Source organism: Episyrphus balteatus, chromosome 2 (genome assembly GCF_945859705.1).
Source record: "Episyrphus balteatus chromosome 2, idEpiBalt1.1, whole genome shotgun sequence".
In the NCBI taxonomy this organism is placed as follows: domain Eukaryota; kingdom Metazoa; phylum Arthropoda; class Insecta; order Diptera; family Syrphidae; genus Episyrphus; species Episyrphus balteatus.
In genome coordinates, this window is record NC_079135.1 from 76,095,843 (window position 1) to 76,114,657 (window position 18,815).

At 30.0% G+C, this 18,815-nt stretch overlaps 1 long non-coding RNA gene across 1 annotated transcript; it reads right to left on the reverse strand.

Moving 5' to 3' along the window:
* Positions 1 to 5,479: 5,479 nt before the first annotated feature.
* On the reverse strand, positions 5,480 to 17,497 carry LOC129910646 (uncharacterized). The gene is made up of 2 exons (XR_008771538.1): positions 17,135 to 17,497; positions 5,480 to 5,693 (listed from the first exon to the last, which is right to left on the reverse strand). It is a non-coding gene; the product is annotated as an uncharacterized LOC129910646 (long non-coding RNA).
* Positions 17,498 to 18,815: the final 1,318 nt, after the last annotated feature.

Consider the following 18,815-nt stretch of genomic DNA (forward strand, 5'->3'; position numbering starts at 1 on the left):
TATTATAATAGAAGAAGACTGTTTCCACTTCGTCAGCATATGCCCCATTTTTTAGCCACACAGAAAAGAACGCTAACGTTGCAAGACACAATCAGGATCCTCAATGGTTTTAACTGGAAAAGTCTTTGCAATTTCTTGAAAGAGGCTTATAAATATAGGATGTTATTAATAATCGAATTTATATATTAAATAATTTTCTACTATAAATTAATTAAAACTATTAATTTGAACATAAAATTAAAAATTTGCTAACCGAGCTTACGGCAAAGCCATAGCTTTTAAATTCATTGTTTTTGTTAACTATGCTAAGAAGAGTAGAATAAAAATGAATTACTTACTTACTTACTTTTATACAAATTTTCATTATTTGATAAAAAATTCAAAAATTTTGTAATTATAAAATTGAACTAAAACAAACAAATTGACTATAATAATATTGCTAAGCCCCTTACATTCTGATCATCTATTTACAGTTTTTTGTATCTAAAATATTACTTTTATTATAATGCTAGAGCAGTTTTTTTTTTGTTTGTACCTAATGTTCGTACTCTTTTTTCTTGCTTTCTATTCCGAATGAAACGTTTTTACCAAATTTCATTACGGTGGCACATCAATTTATTTTTCAATTAAATAAAAAAAAACCCTTTTAACCATGGTATTCTTATAGACACTTTTGATCCTTGCTTCCGATTTCAAAAATATTATAATCGCTAAATTTCTGAATTTTTGATAAGGTACCATTATTGATACTTACATTTTTCAATGTACCTACCCACATTTTCATCATTTCACCTTAAAAAAAACACCCTTTCACATAAAAAAATGAATTGACTCATTTTGTTCGTTAATTCCTATGGCAAACACAACATTTTTAGTAAAGTTCATCAAGGTATCATTTATACCATTGATTGATTTCATTAAATCTATCGCGAATTTTCCTTATTAAAAAAAACGCCCTTTCACCTTTCTTGGTGACTGTGGTAAGTGAAACATTTTACTAATTTTTATTTGAGTACCATTTTTGTGCCAGTTTTTGTGGTGCTTATTCTGAATTTGATCATTTCTTAAAAAAAAGCACCCTTTCACCCAAAATAATTTTTTAGACTTCCTTTCACAAAAAAATATTTTGTCCCTGCCTTATCAAAAAACCTTCATCCCAAATTTCATTAGTGTATCATGTTTTTCACCCATTAAGTCAAAAAACCAGTAGGTACTCTTGCGTTAAATCGGGAATTACTTTTCTTAAATCAATCGTATTGACTACATTTGTATATCATTAGATTCAACATCAAAAACTTAACCCTCTACCACATACTAACCCATATATGGTAATCGATTTCATATCGATTTTTTTCCGTTATATTGCACCAAATGTCAAAAAGAACAAACTATAATAAAACTATGTCTATTTTTTTATAAGAAACCGGTTTTTATTATCAGTAAGAGAGTCCTGATTCTGAAATAAACTCATTGTTTCAAGAGCATGTGTGAAGTGCAAATCAGTGAATAAAAGTGTGTACTTTTCAAGTGTTTTTTTGTAATAAAGAAGTTAGTTGCATCCAATTAAAAATATGTTTCGTATGTATTTATTATACTTTTATATGTTTACGAAGTTCGTTTTTTGTTTTTATAATAATTTTTGTTTTTTTTGACGTTTTTTCCAAAAAACCATATATGGGTTATCATGCGTTGGTGACTTACATTACTGATTTTTGTGGGATTTTTATTTTTTTGTAAAATTAATTCTAAGACTTTCTATAGACAAAATAAGTGTGTAAATGCTATAACTGGTTTTCGAAGTGATGACGATCTCGCTTCAGATTCTGGCCATTTTTAACATCAAACAAGCCATATCCGAGCACTTAGGCAAATCTGTAAAACCTACAATGTCACTAAAAAGAGGACGACCTTCAACTTTGGCAGGTGATCAAAGCAGAGATGGAACAAAACAAAGTTGAGGGAGTTATACAAGTCAAGGAAGTCCTTCCCCATTTTATCCCGAAACTTCAATTCACTCACAACATCAACCAAGGGCAAAAGTAGTTGAATTCAGTGCGAACTGAAAAAATCTGCCATATCCCTGAATGGCAAAAAAAAGCCAATATGTAAAATTTGCGGAATATGTAAAACGTACATAATGTGTAAAAAATGGAATGTGTTCTTCTGCTACAATGATACAAGAAAGAGTTTGAATAAATTCCATGAATAGGAAGAGTGCATTGTAATAAAAACATTCTTTACAAAACATACCTTGAACGCATACTAAACCATATATGGGTTATTAATTTTCTGCAGGAAATCGCCTTACTGCATACTAACCCATATAAGGTTTATGTTTCTAAAAATGTATATATCGCACCCTCAGTGCAAAAGAGCGAGAACTCAAAAAAGTTCATTTCGAGAAAACGCTTCTGCAAAATACATGCTGACTCTAAACTTTCCCCTATAACTTTCCATGGGACAGCAATTTCCATAATGTCAAAGCTCTATTACAAGATCCATTATGTTTATTTTCTAGTTTTAATAAATTTATTTTTTAAATTTGTTTAAATTAGGAAAGAGTTTGACTTTTAATATAGTAGGAATTGGATAAAAACAGTCATAATCTATCGAATTTTTCGTTTACGTTAACAACAAGCCCTTCAAAAGAAAGATAATTTAAAAAGCAACATTTCCTCATCATTATCTCAAAAATGTTTTGACTTATCGCTCTTTTGCACTGAGGGTGCGATATATATACAAAAATAAAAAATTCTATGTAGTACCTTTTTTCAACCCCTAATAAAGCTAAAAAAATTGTAAAAAAAAATTTTATATCACTTCGTTCATAATTCATGCAGTAGAGGGTTAACTCAAAAAAATTTGTCGTATCATAATATTTCATAAAAGATTTTTTTTTTCACTGTTTTGTTGGCCTTTCCCATCACTTTTTTCCACGAAAAAAACACCTTTCCACCCAATTTTCTTTTATAGACTCTTTTGATCCTTGGTTCTTATACCAAAAGAAAACTTTTTGCCAAGTTTCACGAGGAAAAGAATTTTTTTAAAGCCTAGGTATTTCAAATATTTTTGTCTCTGTTTTTTTTTTTTTTTGTCAATTTGTTAGAAAATGGAACCATTCACCTAAACGATGTAAAGTTGTAAATAACTGCTAGATTCAGCGAAAAAAATTACAAATTTATTTTTTTATGATTTTCAAAAATTATCCAAGGGGTACCCCTTGTCTAAGAAAAAATATAGTTTTAAAATTTTTCTCCAAATCCATCGAATGATACATCAAAAGAAAGGGCTCTATAGACTCTATTCATAACTGAAAACCAAAAGTTTGTAAGAGTTCGGGTCGCTGTATTAATTGCAATCGAAATATTTTTTTTTTATTTTATTCGGAAACAGATATTTTCGGATCAAAGTCTCGAAACAAGTTATGGTTTACAGATATGAGATCACAGTGGAAAGGCCATTCAGGACTTTTGCAATATTATTTTTCTTATAAATTCTAGTTAATATTTTGGTATTAGAGTATTCACTTAACAAAATTTGCAGAATATTTTTGAAACGCACTGTTTTTGTTTAAATTTTGGAAAAAAGTACGGTAAGAACCCATTTTTAAGTATGTATTTGTAATTACACGCTCCAAAATGATGATTTATCTTCGTAAATTACCACATTCAGTATGATGTGATATGTGTTTTTAACAACAACTGTTTGTTAAGAGCCTATAAACCCGAATTTCAAAAGTTAGTAAACTCATGCTTCTGGTCTAGGACTCCAATGTCATGTATATATTGTAAACTTGTTTTCCACGCACGGAACTTGCCGCTATTAAAATTCGGTACTTAACTCTTCTAACGATACAGTCCCGGGGAAATATTTTTTGTCTAGGTGAAACTCACTAATATTTTGGAAGTATTTCAATAACAAGTTACGCTGATGCTGGCAGGATCGATGCTAATGCAAGTACGATATTAAATCTAATTATTTTATTGTAAAAAAAATGACTGGTCTTAAAAAAGCGGGATTATGATTGATCCAGATTTGGAAAAAGCTGGACATTAGAAGGTGGGATTTAAAAAAGTCGGTAAATCAGACGACAGGATGTTAAAACTTTTTTTCAGAACTTTTCTTCCAAGTTTTTCATAGCAAAATTTTAGTGTGTTTAAAAGATAATCGTGTTAAAAAAGTCAAAAGAGTCAAGAAGTTTAGATGCGCTATTGAATTCAAGTACTACGGAAAATAATTTCCTACAGCAAAAAGTATTTTTTTTTTTTATTGTGATGGTGTTTGGTATAAATTTCATAACTCCATTAAAAAATGTCGTTTAAACACTATTTCTATCATAGAGGAAGGAATACCTAGAGACGCGACTTCGGTTGGTTTTTCTCTTCCACCCTACAAGCTGCAATGAGAGGAAAAACTCCACAGTGCTTATATGTGGTAGTTTTCCCGTGCATTTTAAATGGCACCAACACATTCAACTGTGGAGTTGAGCTCAAAACAATTAAAAACAATTTAAGTGCTCAGTAGGAAATAAATTCATAAAAAAATAATATAATAAATTCAAAACATGAACCTTTTTTTTTTATTTCTGTACATATTTATTGAAAGGTGGGTGTCTGGAGTGAGCTATTTGAGCTATTCAAGTTCATGTACAAACCAAAATCATGTTTAAATTCAAAATTTGTGGGACATCTACTGGTGAAAGGAAGGTATTAAACGAATTGTACTTTTCACACGTATTCACAGATAGGAAAACAAGAGAAAAATAAGAGAGATTATCTGAAATTAAATTTGCGGGTGTTTTAGGTAAGGGGGGTACGAGTCGGCTCTCTAGGTATTCCTTCCTCTATGATTTCTATGATGCTTTTTATTTGTGTCTACAATATATATTTCCACCGTGAAAACTGAGAGCAGGTTCATAGGTGGCTGTAGTTTAACATTTTTAGAAGCTATTTTACCAATTTATCTTAAGCGCAAAAAAAAATCATGAATTATAAATAGACAACATTTAATTGTTATTTTTTCAATACTGATGACGTTTTTTTTTTTTTTAATTTTATCAAACAATTTCTCAAAGTCGTTTTCAATGAGGCTTCGATTAAAAAGAATGTAAACAGATTTGCTGTCAACTCTGATGTCGCTTACGAAGAAAGTCGCGCACGATAAATGGCGTGAAAGGCTCGATATTTCAATTAAAGTTTGCTAGTCTAAAATGCAAAATAACCATTTTGACAGTTATCATAATTTAAACTTGAAACCACCACAGAAGTAAAACTTTAAAAAATTAATTGTATTTTTAATGACGTTGTAGTAGGTATAGTGTTTTTATTTTTTGAATATGTAATATTCTTTTCAATGCCGCAAAAGACGATTTCGCATTCGCTACTAGTCTTACGTATAGGTACATACTTACATAAAAAAAAACTCCAGAATTCATTTCAACTCACATCTTTTGCTTTCAAATAAATGTTTCCATCTTCAATAAAACAGGATCAATATTTTTTATTTCTCTTTTGTTTTGTTTTTATTTCTTTTTTTAACGATAAATCAGTAATTTAACAATTATTCAATAATTCATTAGAATTTCTAAGGGAAAAAGTCCGCTTTCCGCGTCAGTTGGTTGTGCTTGACAGTTCTTTCCATTAAAATCATTCATTTCATCATTGGTCTCGATTTCGACACACATTTTTCTTGTCCTGAAAATAAAGAAAAAAAAAAAAAACAGGATATAAATCAACAACGACCCTTATTTAAAATCAAGGACACAAAATAAAAAAAAAAAAATAAAAGAAAACCCAAACCCAAGAAAAAAACAAAAACAATTTTTATACAAAAGAAAAAATAATGCAAAAAAAAAAATGAAACAGAAACTCCCACCCTATTTAAGAATATCTAATTAAAAGTCCTGTCCCTCCTTTTAAATAGCCACTGAGTTGAGTAGCTACTGTAATGTTTCTATAGATTTGTTTTTTCTCTAAATAATTTCTTTCCTCATCAGCTGGTAGGATATGGTTTCAGAGGCGGCGCTAGACCAAAATGAGCCGTGTGCGAGGATAAATTTGCGGGGCCCCTAGGAAAATAATTTTGGAGTACCTATCTATTTTGAAATAGTCAATAATGACTATTTAATAGTCAATAATGACTATTTAATAGTCAATAATGACTATAAACATTTCTCGAAAAAAACTATTTTAAATAAATTTGGTATGAAATTTTGCAGAAATTATTAATCTAATAGTACACGTAAAATAGTACATAAAATCAACAAAAATTGTTTCACAAATGAAACTGGCCAAAAAGTTTGCTTTGAGAATTCAATTTTTGTTTAATGAGGTTACTGTATTATCTTCCCATAAATACGGCAAAATTGTCTTTTTCGAGCTCAATGCAAAGGGTACTTTTGCTAACAAAGTTTTTGATGAGAGAATGACATTTTCAAATCCAGACTTTTTTGAGTCAAAGTAAATTCTTCAAAATGCGTCTATTTTTTTTGTAGTGCATTTTTTGTCCATTTGTGGTAAATTTTGAATAGTACCTATAATTATATTTTTGTGTTTTCATATTTAGTAATTTTTAGTTTCCCGCTATAAATTCAGTTCTCCACAGTTTTTTTAACAGACACACCGAAATTATGACTTGTAACAGAAGACTAATTTCAATGTTGAGTTCCGCCGTTTTGCCCAATTTTTTACATATCGGAATCCTTAACAAATCTGTCAGTTTTATACGTGCTTGAAGCACGTAAAATGCATTACCTTACCTTACCAACGTTGAAAAAGAACGTTTGTCAAAATACTTTTTTCCCTCAAAAATTAGTACTTTTTATACAAAAAAATGCAGTCTCGGAGCATAATACCAATTATATGATTGCCATTGACCATCATGAGATTCACCATAATATACCTATTAAATAACCGTGAACTTCCTTATTTTATGTTTAACCGTAACAGATTATTCTCATCAGTAAGAAAACTGTTGATTTTGTCAAAATACTTTTTCCGACTATTGTATTTTTTAAAATTTATCAGTAGCAAGAAGGGATTTGTTTCTTTCATTGAACTATTGTTTTTAAAATCACTTGTATTTCTATTATAAAAACGGTTGTGATTTCTTTCTTTGGCCCAACCGAAGCGATAGCTTACGTATAGAGGCGACATTATTTGCATCAAAATGTAATTTTAGGAATATTTAGGACTTATTGCTTCTTTTAATTGGTGATTCATTTTGGCTTTTGACCTGAAGAAGAAGAGACCGGAAAAATCAAGGGGCTTTCTCTGCCTTGCTTAATACAGGAAGATAACTAATAAAGTTGTGGGACTATACATATTTTTCGTTTTCCGACCTATTGTTTGTGTTTATCCATGGTCTAGTTGGAAGTTTTTCAATTCAGTTATATTGACTAATGGTAATTGTTTCTGTTGATGTTTGCTTTCCTCTGTTAGATACTTATATACTTAACAATAATTTAATATTATTTTTTAATAACTAATAAATACATAAATTATTCACGTTTTTGTTTGAGAAAAATTGTTGATTTATAACGGGAAAAGTGTGGGAAAATGTGTTCAAATACGGAACAGCTAAAATTCGAAAATTCCACTGAATAAAATGGTCCTTATTAATAATTTTTCAGAAGATCAAAAAATTGGTGGCGGAAAACAGAAATGTTCTAAGCCCTTAACAAAGTGTTTAAAAGTGTGAAAAATCTGTTATATCATATAAATTGCGAGCAGGGTTCGGACTTTACTTCGATCGAAGTAGATTTACTTCGATTTTGGGAAAAAAATAAAATCTGCTTCCCTACTTCTCTTTTTCAGGATCTACTTCTATTTCTTGATTGAAAAATATTTTTCAAATAATAAATTTAGAGAAAGGAATTTAACTTCAATTTTAAATCTGGTCGAGGCATTGAGAAATAAAGCTCAACTGAAATCTCAAATGATGAATGGAGGTCAATTATTCTTCGAATTGAAGATATAAATAAAGTTTATCAAAATAATTTTGACTGATTTTGGAGAATTCCTGATCAAAAATTTGTTAGATTATGCTGAATTAACTGTTTTACCCCAAAGCACCACTAGATGAGAAAGGTTTTTTGGAAAAGATTATAATAAAAAAAGTAAAGAAAAATAATTTTGTTGAAAAATAATTATTTTAGAATAAATTTTTGTAAATAAATGTTCTGAAAGTTTAATTTTGAAATCTACTTCCGAAATTTGGGATCTACTTCACTTTTTTTCAAATTTGCTTCGAAATTTTGAAACTGAAGTCCGAACCCTGATTGCGAGCGTAAGCGAGCAAAGAATTTTTTTTAGAGGAATTTAAGTTTACCTATTCCTAAGCTTTATACAAGCTTCGTACAATTTTAAATACCTACACCTACAAAATTGAAAATTAAACTTTTTTCAAACTGAGATTTTGTAGAAAAAAATTTATGCATTCCATTAAGTTTTAAATTAAATTGGGAATAAAAAAAGCAAAAATTTTAAATAACACTGGTCAACAAGGTTTTTGCCACAACAATCAAAATATACTTTTCTAGTAGTTTTTGATGTGCTGAACTCGAATCTGAAGTCAGAAAATTGTTATTGGCCTCCGTTTTTTAAATATTACCGTTAGAAAATGTAAAAAAACGTAATTTTGGCTGCTTTCGAGGTTATGTTTTTTTGTGGGGTAATACATTGTGAGTAAATTTGTAACGGTGGCTATAAGAACTGATTTTATTCTTTCAAAAAATGTTTAAATCTTTCCTATATCTGTTTTACTGCCCGAGATATTTAAAATATAAGCAGCGGTCTTTGAATCAGAAACAACACTGGCCAACCAAATTAAACTTTTTTTGCCACAAGAACCAAAATATACTTTTCTGAAGGTTTTTGGGTTGATGAGCTCGAATCCGCAATCAGAAAAATTTTATTAGCCTTAGTTCTTGAAATATTACCGTTATAAAGTGCAAAAAAAAGGTTTTTTTTATAACGGTTATATTTCAAGAGCGGAGGCTAATAGAATTTTTCTGATTGCGGATTCGTGCTCAGCAACCCAAAAACCTTCAGAAAAGTATATTTTGGTTCTTGTGGCAAAAATTCTGTGATCAGAGACTTAATCTTTAAATTAAGTTTAGTTTCTCTTTGGCTTATTAACTGAAATTTAAGATATCTCGAGCAATAAAAGAGATATCGGGAAAATTTAAACAGTTTTTGAAAGTAGAATATCAGTTCTTATAATAACCGTTACAAATTTGTTTCTAATGAATTACCCCACATAAAAACAGAACCTCGAAAACAGCCAAAATGACGTTTTTTAGCATTTTATAACGGTAATATTTCGAAAACGGAGGCCAATCAAATTTTTCTGACTTCAGATTCGGATTCAGCACCCCGAAAAATACTAGAAAAGTATATTTTGGTTCTTGTGGCAAAAAAAAAGTCAAATTTTGTTGACCAGTGTAATCCATATTGTTTGGCAAACTAATTATGTGCTTCACTTGAGAAAAAAACAGTTAAACAATAATCTTTTATTGTTTAATTTTCTTTTTCTAGCGAAAAAACAAATATTCTTCGTTTCTTCCTTTTGCAAAAAGTGGCCAATGCAATTATGGAAATCGAGTGGAAACAAGCCAATTTGAATTATTTTTTGTTTGATCATATGAATAAAGAAAAGAGACATGTTTTTTTTCGGATGTTATTATTTCCAAAGGTTGAGACATTTTCATTTGGCGCCCGCGGGGCCCCTCCAAGCGCGGGGCCGTGTGCGGGGGCACACTCCGCACACCCCTTCCGCCGCCTCTGTATGGTTTAAATGAAAATCAATAAGGGGATGAATAAAAATTGATCAGTGTTTTTTTTCTGTATTTTTAAAGAGAGTCTTTTCAAGAATTCCAATACTGAATAACCTTCTTTGTATATTTTTTTCTAAATACAATTTCCCATCATCTGCGTCATCATTGTGGCATTGGCGTTGAAAGGATCTATACAAAAGCATCTTGCTAATTAGAAGCTGGGACATCGGAAGACATGCATTATTAACATCATTCCATGGTGCACTAGCCTGCCTTCGAGGACGATTATCTCAAAGGACCTATAAATCCAGTGATTACAGCTGAACACAAGACGTTGTCTTATCAAGGACCGACATAGTTATAGGATGTCTACTTCTATAAAGAAAGCTATCTCCTTTCTCTCTGCTACCCTCTGGTTCTGTGTCTTTTTGGTAATCTTATCCCAAACAGTAGACCTTAGCTTTACATAAACACATACACAATCGTCTACATCCTTATGCTCTGTTTTGTGGTTAACAAGGAAGGAACGCGTTTTTCGAGGGTGAATGCTGAATCCTTAGGTGAGTGGTGAGACCGAACAAAATTTCCTATTAAAAACGTAAACATCTTTCAATGACGACAACACGCTATTACCATTCCCATACTAAATGGACGAAATTCAAACCAGCAGCATTGCCATGTGGAAATTGATTTTCTTCAAAAACAAAAATCCGAATGGTTATTTAAGTTCAATTTGAATAATTTGAAACATTACGTTTTTAAAATTCTGTACTCTTTAAAAACAAAATGCATCTATCTAATTTCTCAAATTCCAAAAAAAAAAAAAATACATAGTTTGAGAAAATTTTGAATTTCAAATGAAAACAAGAGTGGTGAATTTCGGTACTGGCTTAGCCACTTATGAGAAGAAGTCACCCATCAACATCATCAATTTTTATATGTGGCTATCAAGCAGTGCCACAGTCTGCCAGAACAGGTGAAATAGTGGTATGAATGTGAATCAAACCACATACAATAAACTCTCATATCAGTGCTAGAAGTGTTGCAAGAAAAGGCTCTTCTCTCAATTCAAACAAAATATGAAAAAAGGTAGAAAATCACACGAACTCTGAGATTTCCGAAAAATAAAATGCAGGGATGAGCTAATTATTGAAAATGTTTTACATACAATTTTGGTAAATAGTTAATTTAAAAAAAAAAAAAAATTAAAGAAAAAAATAGCTCAAAGAAGTTCAAATAGATTTGGCTTCCGAATACACTACGGAACTGTATTTATTTAAAAAAAAAAAAAAAAAATTTCAAAATTAATTCTTTTCTAATCGTTTTTCATACATTTTTTTTTGAAAATAAGTTAAAAAAAAAATTGATTAAAAAAAAAAAATTATTTTATTACATTTTATTAATATTTAAAGGGGAGGGGGTCAAAATTCTGACTTCAAAACTCTGGTTTTCAAAACTCTGCTATTTTCAAGAAAATTCTGTTTTTCAAAATTATTCTTTTTTTATATTCTGTCTTTCAAAATTATGCTTTTTAAAACTCTGCTTTTCAAAATTCTGCCATAATTTTTTTGAAGAAAAAAAATTCTGCTAATTCTAAAAAAATTCTTCTAATATTCTAAAAAATATCGCCCCTAGATTTTGATTAATCGAAGCGATTACCATTTATTTTATGAAAATGGGTCCATTATTACAGTGGTGACGAAAGTCCAAAATTTTAAAAAATAATTATTTGATGTTTTTTGCGTTTTTTGGCCATAAATTTTTTGTTAAGATAAATAAAAAAAAACTAAAAAATATCGCCCCTAGATTTTGATTAATCGAAGCGATTGCCATTTATTTTTTGAAAAAGGGTCCATTATTACAGTGGTGTTCGCCACTACTGTAAATCCAAAAATGTTTAGATTCATTTTTTGGTGTTTTTTGGCCAAAACTTTTTTGTTAAGACAAATAAAAAAAAACTAAAAAATATCGCAACTAGATTTTTATTTAACGAAGCGATTGGCTTTTAATTTTGCAGAACCAAACGAGTTTTGCGACTTTGGTGGCTGTCCAAACCTCAGCAGACAAATTGTCTGCAAAGTTCAGGATCATTATTAATTTCTATTTGATTAATTAAAAAATTTTCAATTTATTATTTTTCGAAGATATTTATCACTAAATCCTTTTCTCAATATTTTTAAATTTATTGATTTATCGAAAAAAAAAATGATATTGCAAAAAATTGACATAGTACTCGTAAATAAGTGATTTCAAATAAGCAGCAAATTTTGCGAGATGATGATTTTACAAGATTCTGCAAAAAAATTAAAAAAAGGTTTAGAAATTAATTTAATTTTTTGCAGAATTTTGTAAAACAGAATTTTGAAAAGCAGAATTTTGAAAAGCAAAATTTTGAAAAACAGAATTTTAAAAAGCAGAATTTTGAAAGCAGAATTTTGAAAATCAGAATTTTGAAAGCAGAATTTTTACAAAAGAATTTTGACCCCGACAGAATTTTGACCCCAACCCTATTAACAACAGGCTCAAAGGTAAAGACTATAAATTTGTCTTTAAAAATGGATTTCAAAAAGGCTTCATCAATCTCCTATGTCTCATTTATGAAAGAAAGTTAACAAAAGGTAACAATCTGCCCTCTGACTCAACATTGAATTATTTTTTGTAATATTTATCTGGCAATGCTGCAAACCCTAGAATTATAAAATAGCGCCCAGTTTGTCAGGATTTAATTTTATTCGCGTAACAGCGTGTGTGGTTGTGTGGTCTTGGTGTGGTTTAGTCCTCTTTATTGGAAACAGAAGATGGTACAACGTCAAATATTCCATAGAACAGTGTCGGTGACTTAATTATATGACTTTACTTTTATACTCTGTTTCTATACAGCTTAAGCCAAATCTCTAACTCGAAAGCACCAACGAACGCCAAGAAGAGGGAGATCAAATTTTATCACGTTTCTTTATTTTACATCTGTGTCTTATTTAAGAGCCTTTTGAGTTAAATAACACTCAAAGGAGATGTTTTGTCTATGTTTTTTTTCTCTGTAGTGAAACAGGAAAAGTTCATACATAAGAATTCCTTAAGGAAATTGGTTTGGGTATAGATTATATAAAAGAACACGACTGAAGGTGTACAAAATATAAACACAGAGTTTGTTCTAAGTTTTTTTTTTTGTTTCTCTTTATTAAAGATACTTAAAGTTCAATTTCTTTTCAAGGACTACCTACCTTCAATGAAGATACTTGAATCTTTTCTGGTATTAAAATGAATATAATTACAATAAATTTATTTTTCCTATCTGTAGACCATCAGTATATTGACCTGTTGTCACAAAGAAAACAAAATCACCCCAATTCAATATTGCAAACAGCCAGCCCTTAAATTGATTTCCTAATGAATGCTATAAATTGTATCCTTTAAGTATATACGAATCCTCGGGCATAAGCAGTGTCAATTGGCTTTGTTAGGTGATAGAAGGTGTGTCAAATGTTTTCGAGATGTCACAAGTTAAAAAAAGATTTATAACTTTGACATTTCAACAAATCTTCATTTGATAACCATTAGTGGCATTGAAAAGTGTTTGGTATAGAAAAGCTTGTATACTTGAAAGAATTCAAGGGTTTTTTTCTCATAGAAATGTAATTTTACTTTCAATTTGAAACAATCTTTATGTCGGTATAGCTTTTTAGAGTTATAAAGTTTAAAATGGATGGAGGGCCGTTTAAGGATGCTTAATTTTGTATATTATTTTTTTTTTTTGTTAACTGGTTTAGTTAATTCATTAAATCGAATTATACTTTTCAAACCGATTTTGACATTCCGAATTCGAAGCAAAAACGCATCTATAATTTTTTATATCTCAAAAATGTTAAGTCATACATTTTTACAATTTGGGATTCGAGTTAAGAATATCAAAATATATTAAAAAAGTATATTTTGGTTTAACGAAAAAAATTGGTTAAGGTTAAATTTTCCAATTTTAGTTTAGGTTTATTGACTTTAAAATTTTAACTCTATTCACAATTTCATTTTTAAGTTTATCTTTAGTCTTTAATTGGTACTTAGAAGTTTAGATTATTGGTTACGTGATGAAAATTTATAAATTTATTTTTGAATTTAATATTTCTGTATTTATTACGTCACTGTTAAGGAAAAGCTCGTCTTCCCAAACATGTTGTTCAAATAATTTTGATAGATTTAAGAAAAAAATCACGTTATAATTTTTTTTTAAGTTTTGTTTTTTCCAAAGTGTTGAAGTTGAAATGGGCACGTTCAGGAAATATTAGGGACTAGATAGATATTTAGGCAACGTCATTTTCTGAACGAAAATTTGAGTAAATTGACTAAATTAGTGTGGATATGATGTCATTGTCAAATTTCGAAATTTACTTAAAAATTTTACAGATCGTATGGGGCAGAAATAGATTTAATTTTGCTAACGTAATTTTGTTATTAAAAACAATCAGCTATCATGTTGTCAAAAAAAAAAAACTTTCCTAAATTTTTAAAGAAAATGTTCTTACTTTCCAGTTAGCTTTCCAATAAAATTATCTAAATTGGAAGGATTTTTTTGAAGGTTTTCAATTTTTATTTAATTTTTTTTTTCTTGTAAAATGCATTTCAACTTTTGTTGTATCAGCTCAAAAGTTTACTAATAAAATAACTAGTACAATAATTTTTTTTGTAAAAAAAAGGAAAAAAGTTGCTTTGGGAACAAGGGTTAAATTGTGGCACTGGCACTATGCATTAGAGTTATAGTAAATCGTATGTATTCGTTACTAAAATGCGGGTATTTGCTTCAGTAACGAGTAACGAAACGTTACTTTCTAAACAGTATCGTTACTCGCATGTTTCGTTACTGGGTACTGAAGTAACGAAACATACGAGATACGAAACATACGAGTAACGACCCCATTCCAATTTCAATACTAAATCATCCGATATATGAGATACGAAACAAAGTGATACACTCAATTTGTCGCATTTAGCATCTCGTATCGATATCGTTACCGTAGTCGGAATGCTTACTCCAGATAATTATCTGGAGTTTACTTTTGTCTCGATAAAAACAGTAGTGCCAAGTTAATAGTTGTGTTATCGATAATAATTTATACAGAAATATCAAAAGAAACGTTTTAGTATTTTATCTATGTGGCCGAAATATACCCATGCTGCAACCAATGTGTTTATGACCTTTTTGTTATTGGTCTTGAAATGTTGCTTAAGAATGTACAAAAGTGTTTTGGTTTTTGAAAAAATTCTTTATTTTCAGTGCAAAATTTTCAACTTAAAAAAGCAGAGAAAACGAGGTTTGAAAAAAAACTCTCAATAGAAAAGAAAATGAAAAATTGTTCGACATGGTTGTATTGAAGTGTTAATATTCAGAGATCTGAGCGATGTACTTTTGAAATAAAGGTTTTTAAAGAATTTTGATAAGATTACTGAACGAATATAAACAAAAAAAATAAAAAAAATTTACACGTTTGATTAAAAAAATCGAAAAAAAATCAGCATAGCTACCTTCAAACTCTTATAACATGAGAACGCCGCAACTTAAATTAATGTTTTTGGCTTTTAAATGTAGCTTAGATTATACAAATTGTTTTTGGTTTTTTCAAAAAAAAAATTTTTTACCCTCAAAGAGAATTGAACACACCAACTTTTAAGGTAACTTGCCGAAACATCGTAGTGTATTTTTTTTACACTACGGTTCATTGAATTAGAGCCATGTAAATTTGTTTAGTACTTAGTTGGGCAAAAAAGTAATTTTTGCTTTAAAACTGATGCAGCTGAGTTAAAATTTTTGAATGCATTTGGTAACAGGGTTATTCAAGGTTCCGTAACAAAAGAAAAAAATGAGAAAACGTAAGATTTGTAGTCACGGCACATGAAAAACCGTCACAGGGTGACCATTTTTTCGACTTTTTTTCAAATGCCCATAACTCACAAAATATATGGCTGCGATTTTTTTTATTATTTTTCTGATAACTGTCACCACCTACCCTATCTACCGTATACGAAATATACGAAAAATACGAAGCATGCGAAAGTAACGAGTAACGATATTATTGATGCGGGTACTAGTATCAAAAATAACGTATACATGCGGGTACTCATTTCGTCGTTACTTTTACAGCCCTACTATGCATTTCGTAGGTTTGGAAAGGAATGTTAATTTTTTTCAATCATTTCGTATAGTAGGTATACCGATGTATTTTAACGTTGGTGTTGTTTGGCAATAACGAGTATTTCAAATAGCTTATACTGCATTTTGTAGTCTATACAAATTATACATACTTGCTTAAAAGCTTAAATGAAATTTAAACACATAAGCGCATGTCAGACTGCGACAGTTTGTTTGAAGTTTTTGTTTTGTAATAAAAACTTTGAACAATACAAGAAAAACTATAGTCAGAAAATATAAATATAATCACAATTAAAATTCGACTGATACTTGTAATTGTCAAACGTTGTTTAAGGAATCATTAAATAATTTTTTTAATTTTTTAAGGTATGTAGGTAACCTATTCACCAGACTTTTTCTTTAATTCAAACATTGAATCTTCAAGTAAAGTAATTATTTCCTATTTCTAGCGATAACAATCTTATCTTAATGCTAAGCTAGTTAGATACCTATATTCAATACCTTATATTATCTTCCTTCTCAGCTTGAAGCCAATTTATAAAGAACAAAAAAGAACTTCATAAAATCACTGTTATAAGACCATTTATTCCTCCTTCAAAACACATTATCCGTATTTTCATAATATTTGTACCTTCTTTCAAACTCATAGAAAATCTCACTTATGTAATCCTTAAATACCCACTCATAAAGTCGCAAAGTCCCATGAGCTTTCTATTCATTTTTTTTTTTTTTTCATTCTTATAACGGCCACCTTCCACCCCTAATTTTTATCATTGTTATTATTATTTTATTATTCCAATAAGAAAGAGGGAAAAAAAATGAAAATTAAATCCACTTGTTATGATAAAATTTCATTGCCAAAACATCCACTTAGACAATTGCTAAATTTTCCCATAATAACACACATACACACGCTCATCGCGATGAAAAACCGCAAAAGCAATATCCATTCGCATTCATCCCCCTCAAAAAAGAGCTTATTAAAATTCGCACGCGTTACCACTTCCTCTCCCACATACACGACGAAATCACAGAATTCACAGAAAAGCCATCCACCGACTAACACCACACATTTTAATATCCATGGGGACGAGTTACACAACAACACTGGGAACATCAACGACAACAACAAAGAACAAAAAAAAAAAAACCAGATCACACTCTAGAACGCATCTTCCAATCCAAAGGATGAAAAAAAAAAAAAAAAGTATCTTCATTACCATAATACGGCAGAGTAAATGCCATTAAACACCACTTTATGACTTTATATGCGGCGACGAAGGATCATCCCCTCTTCAACTCGATGTCAAATGGGTGGGTGCAGCTCTGCCTGTCGCGTATGTCACATGCGAGCATAAAAATTCATACGATTAATGCCCACACTTGGAATTTTCGGTTATTTTATTGTAATTTTTGAATAAATTTCATTGCGATGCAACGGTTTTGCTGATTTTTTTTTAATAAACCACCCTTTTTTTTGTTTTTGTTGATATAGAGCCTCCCGACAATCTCTCTTGAAACACTCACGGCCGATTAAACACTGACTGGTTAAAAAGCGGCTTTGAAAAGAGTGGTCCTCAACACAGACCCTGAATTGTGCGTATATAAATAATAATGCGGTTTTTAATGCGCGCGCATAACAAAGTTTTGCAAAACTTTTCAAAAACTCGTTTTCAAACAAAAATAAAAATACAAAAAAAAAATAAAATAAAACTCAACCAGGAAGAAGTGGGAACAAAATAATTTTTTGTTTAAAAACTTTGCAGACTTTCTACCCTAAAAAAAAAAATTTGTTACTAACAAAGTCGAAACGAAAGGGACTTTTGCTGCCAAGCCAAGCCAAACTGTACCGAACAGTTTTCCAACTAACTAAACCAAAACTCAAAAGAAAAGTTTTTCATTAACCTTCAAAAAGTTTGCCCGATTTGAATTTCACCCCCGAGCCGCTACTTATAGAGAGAACACTCTTAGTGAAGCTACCTATATATTGTTGTTGAAGTTGTATAGCGGCTCATCTCCCCCTTTGGTTTGATTTTTTTTTTGTTTATTCTCTTTTTTTGGAAATATCAAGCCTACAGTTTAATTTTTTTTTTGTCTTTTTGAAAACCTCAAGTCACGAGTTCAACTTTTGAAAAAAGTAACAGCAAAAATGGAATTCGTTATCATGTTGTATAGGCGGCCCGTCATTTGCACAAACCCTTAACAAACCTAAAGTTTATTAATATTTTCTAATTATGACACTTCCGGTTAGGAATGTGTCACTCTGTCTGGTATAGTAGCGGTGGCAGGGCGACGGGATACATGAATTTCGAGAGTATAAAGACAAAGTTTTGTTCCGGTTATTGAGTAGAGGGTTCTTTTCATTTTCATTAGAATTTTTTTTTTAACTATGGGCTTTTTGTTTGTTCTCTTCTTTCTTCTGAATTTCAAGGTTGCGACAGATTAATGAATAAAGTTTCGATTTAACGATTAAAGTTCACTTGTGAATTTATTGTCAACTGCCACAGTTATGAATTTGGGTTAAAATGAAAAAATACAAAAAACGAAAAACTTTACATTTGTTTTAGGGCGAGACTGAAAGTTTTTGGAATTTAAAATTTGTTTGAGTTAAAACACAAATTTCGCAATATTTTTGAACATCAATCAATATTATTGAGGGAAGGGACAAGAGATTAAATATAGAAAAGTTGATAAAATTAAATTTTAATGGTTGCGCAAGTTTACCATTTAAAGTAGGTAAAAAGTTTATATCTTCATACTTGAGCCAAAAGAATACCTTCCTATGTAAAGGGTTTTTAACTTTAACATGTCTTTTTAATTTTTAAATGAAAGACATACTTAATTTGTATGATTCCAGTGAGTCCTTTGGATATAATGCTTTTCACCAAAAACAAGCTAACA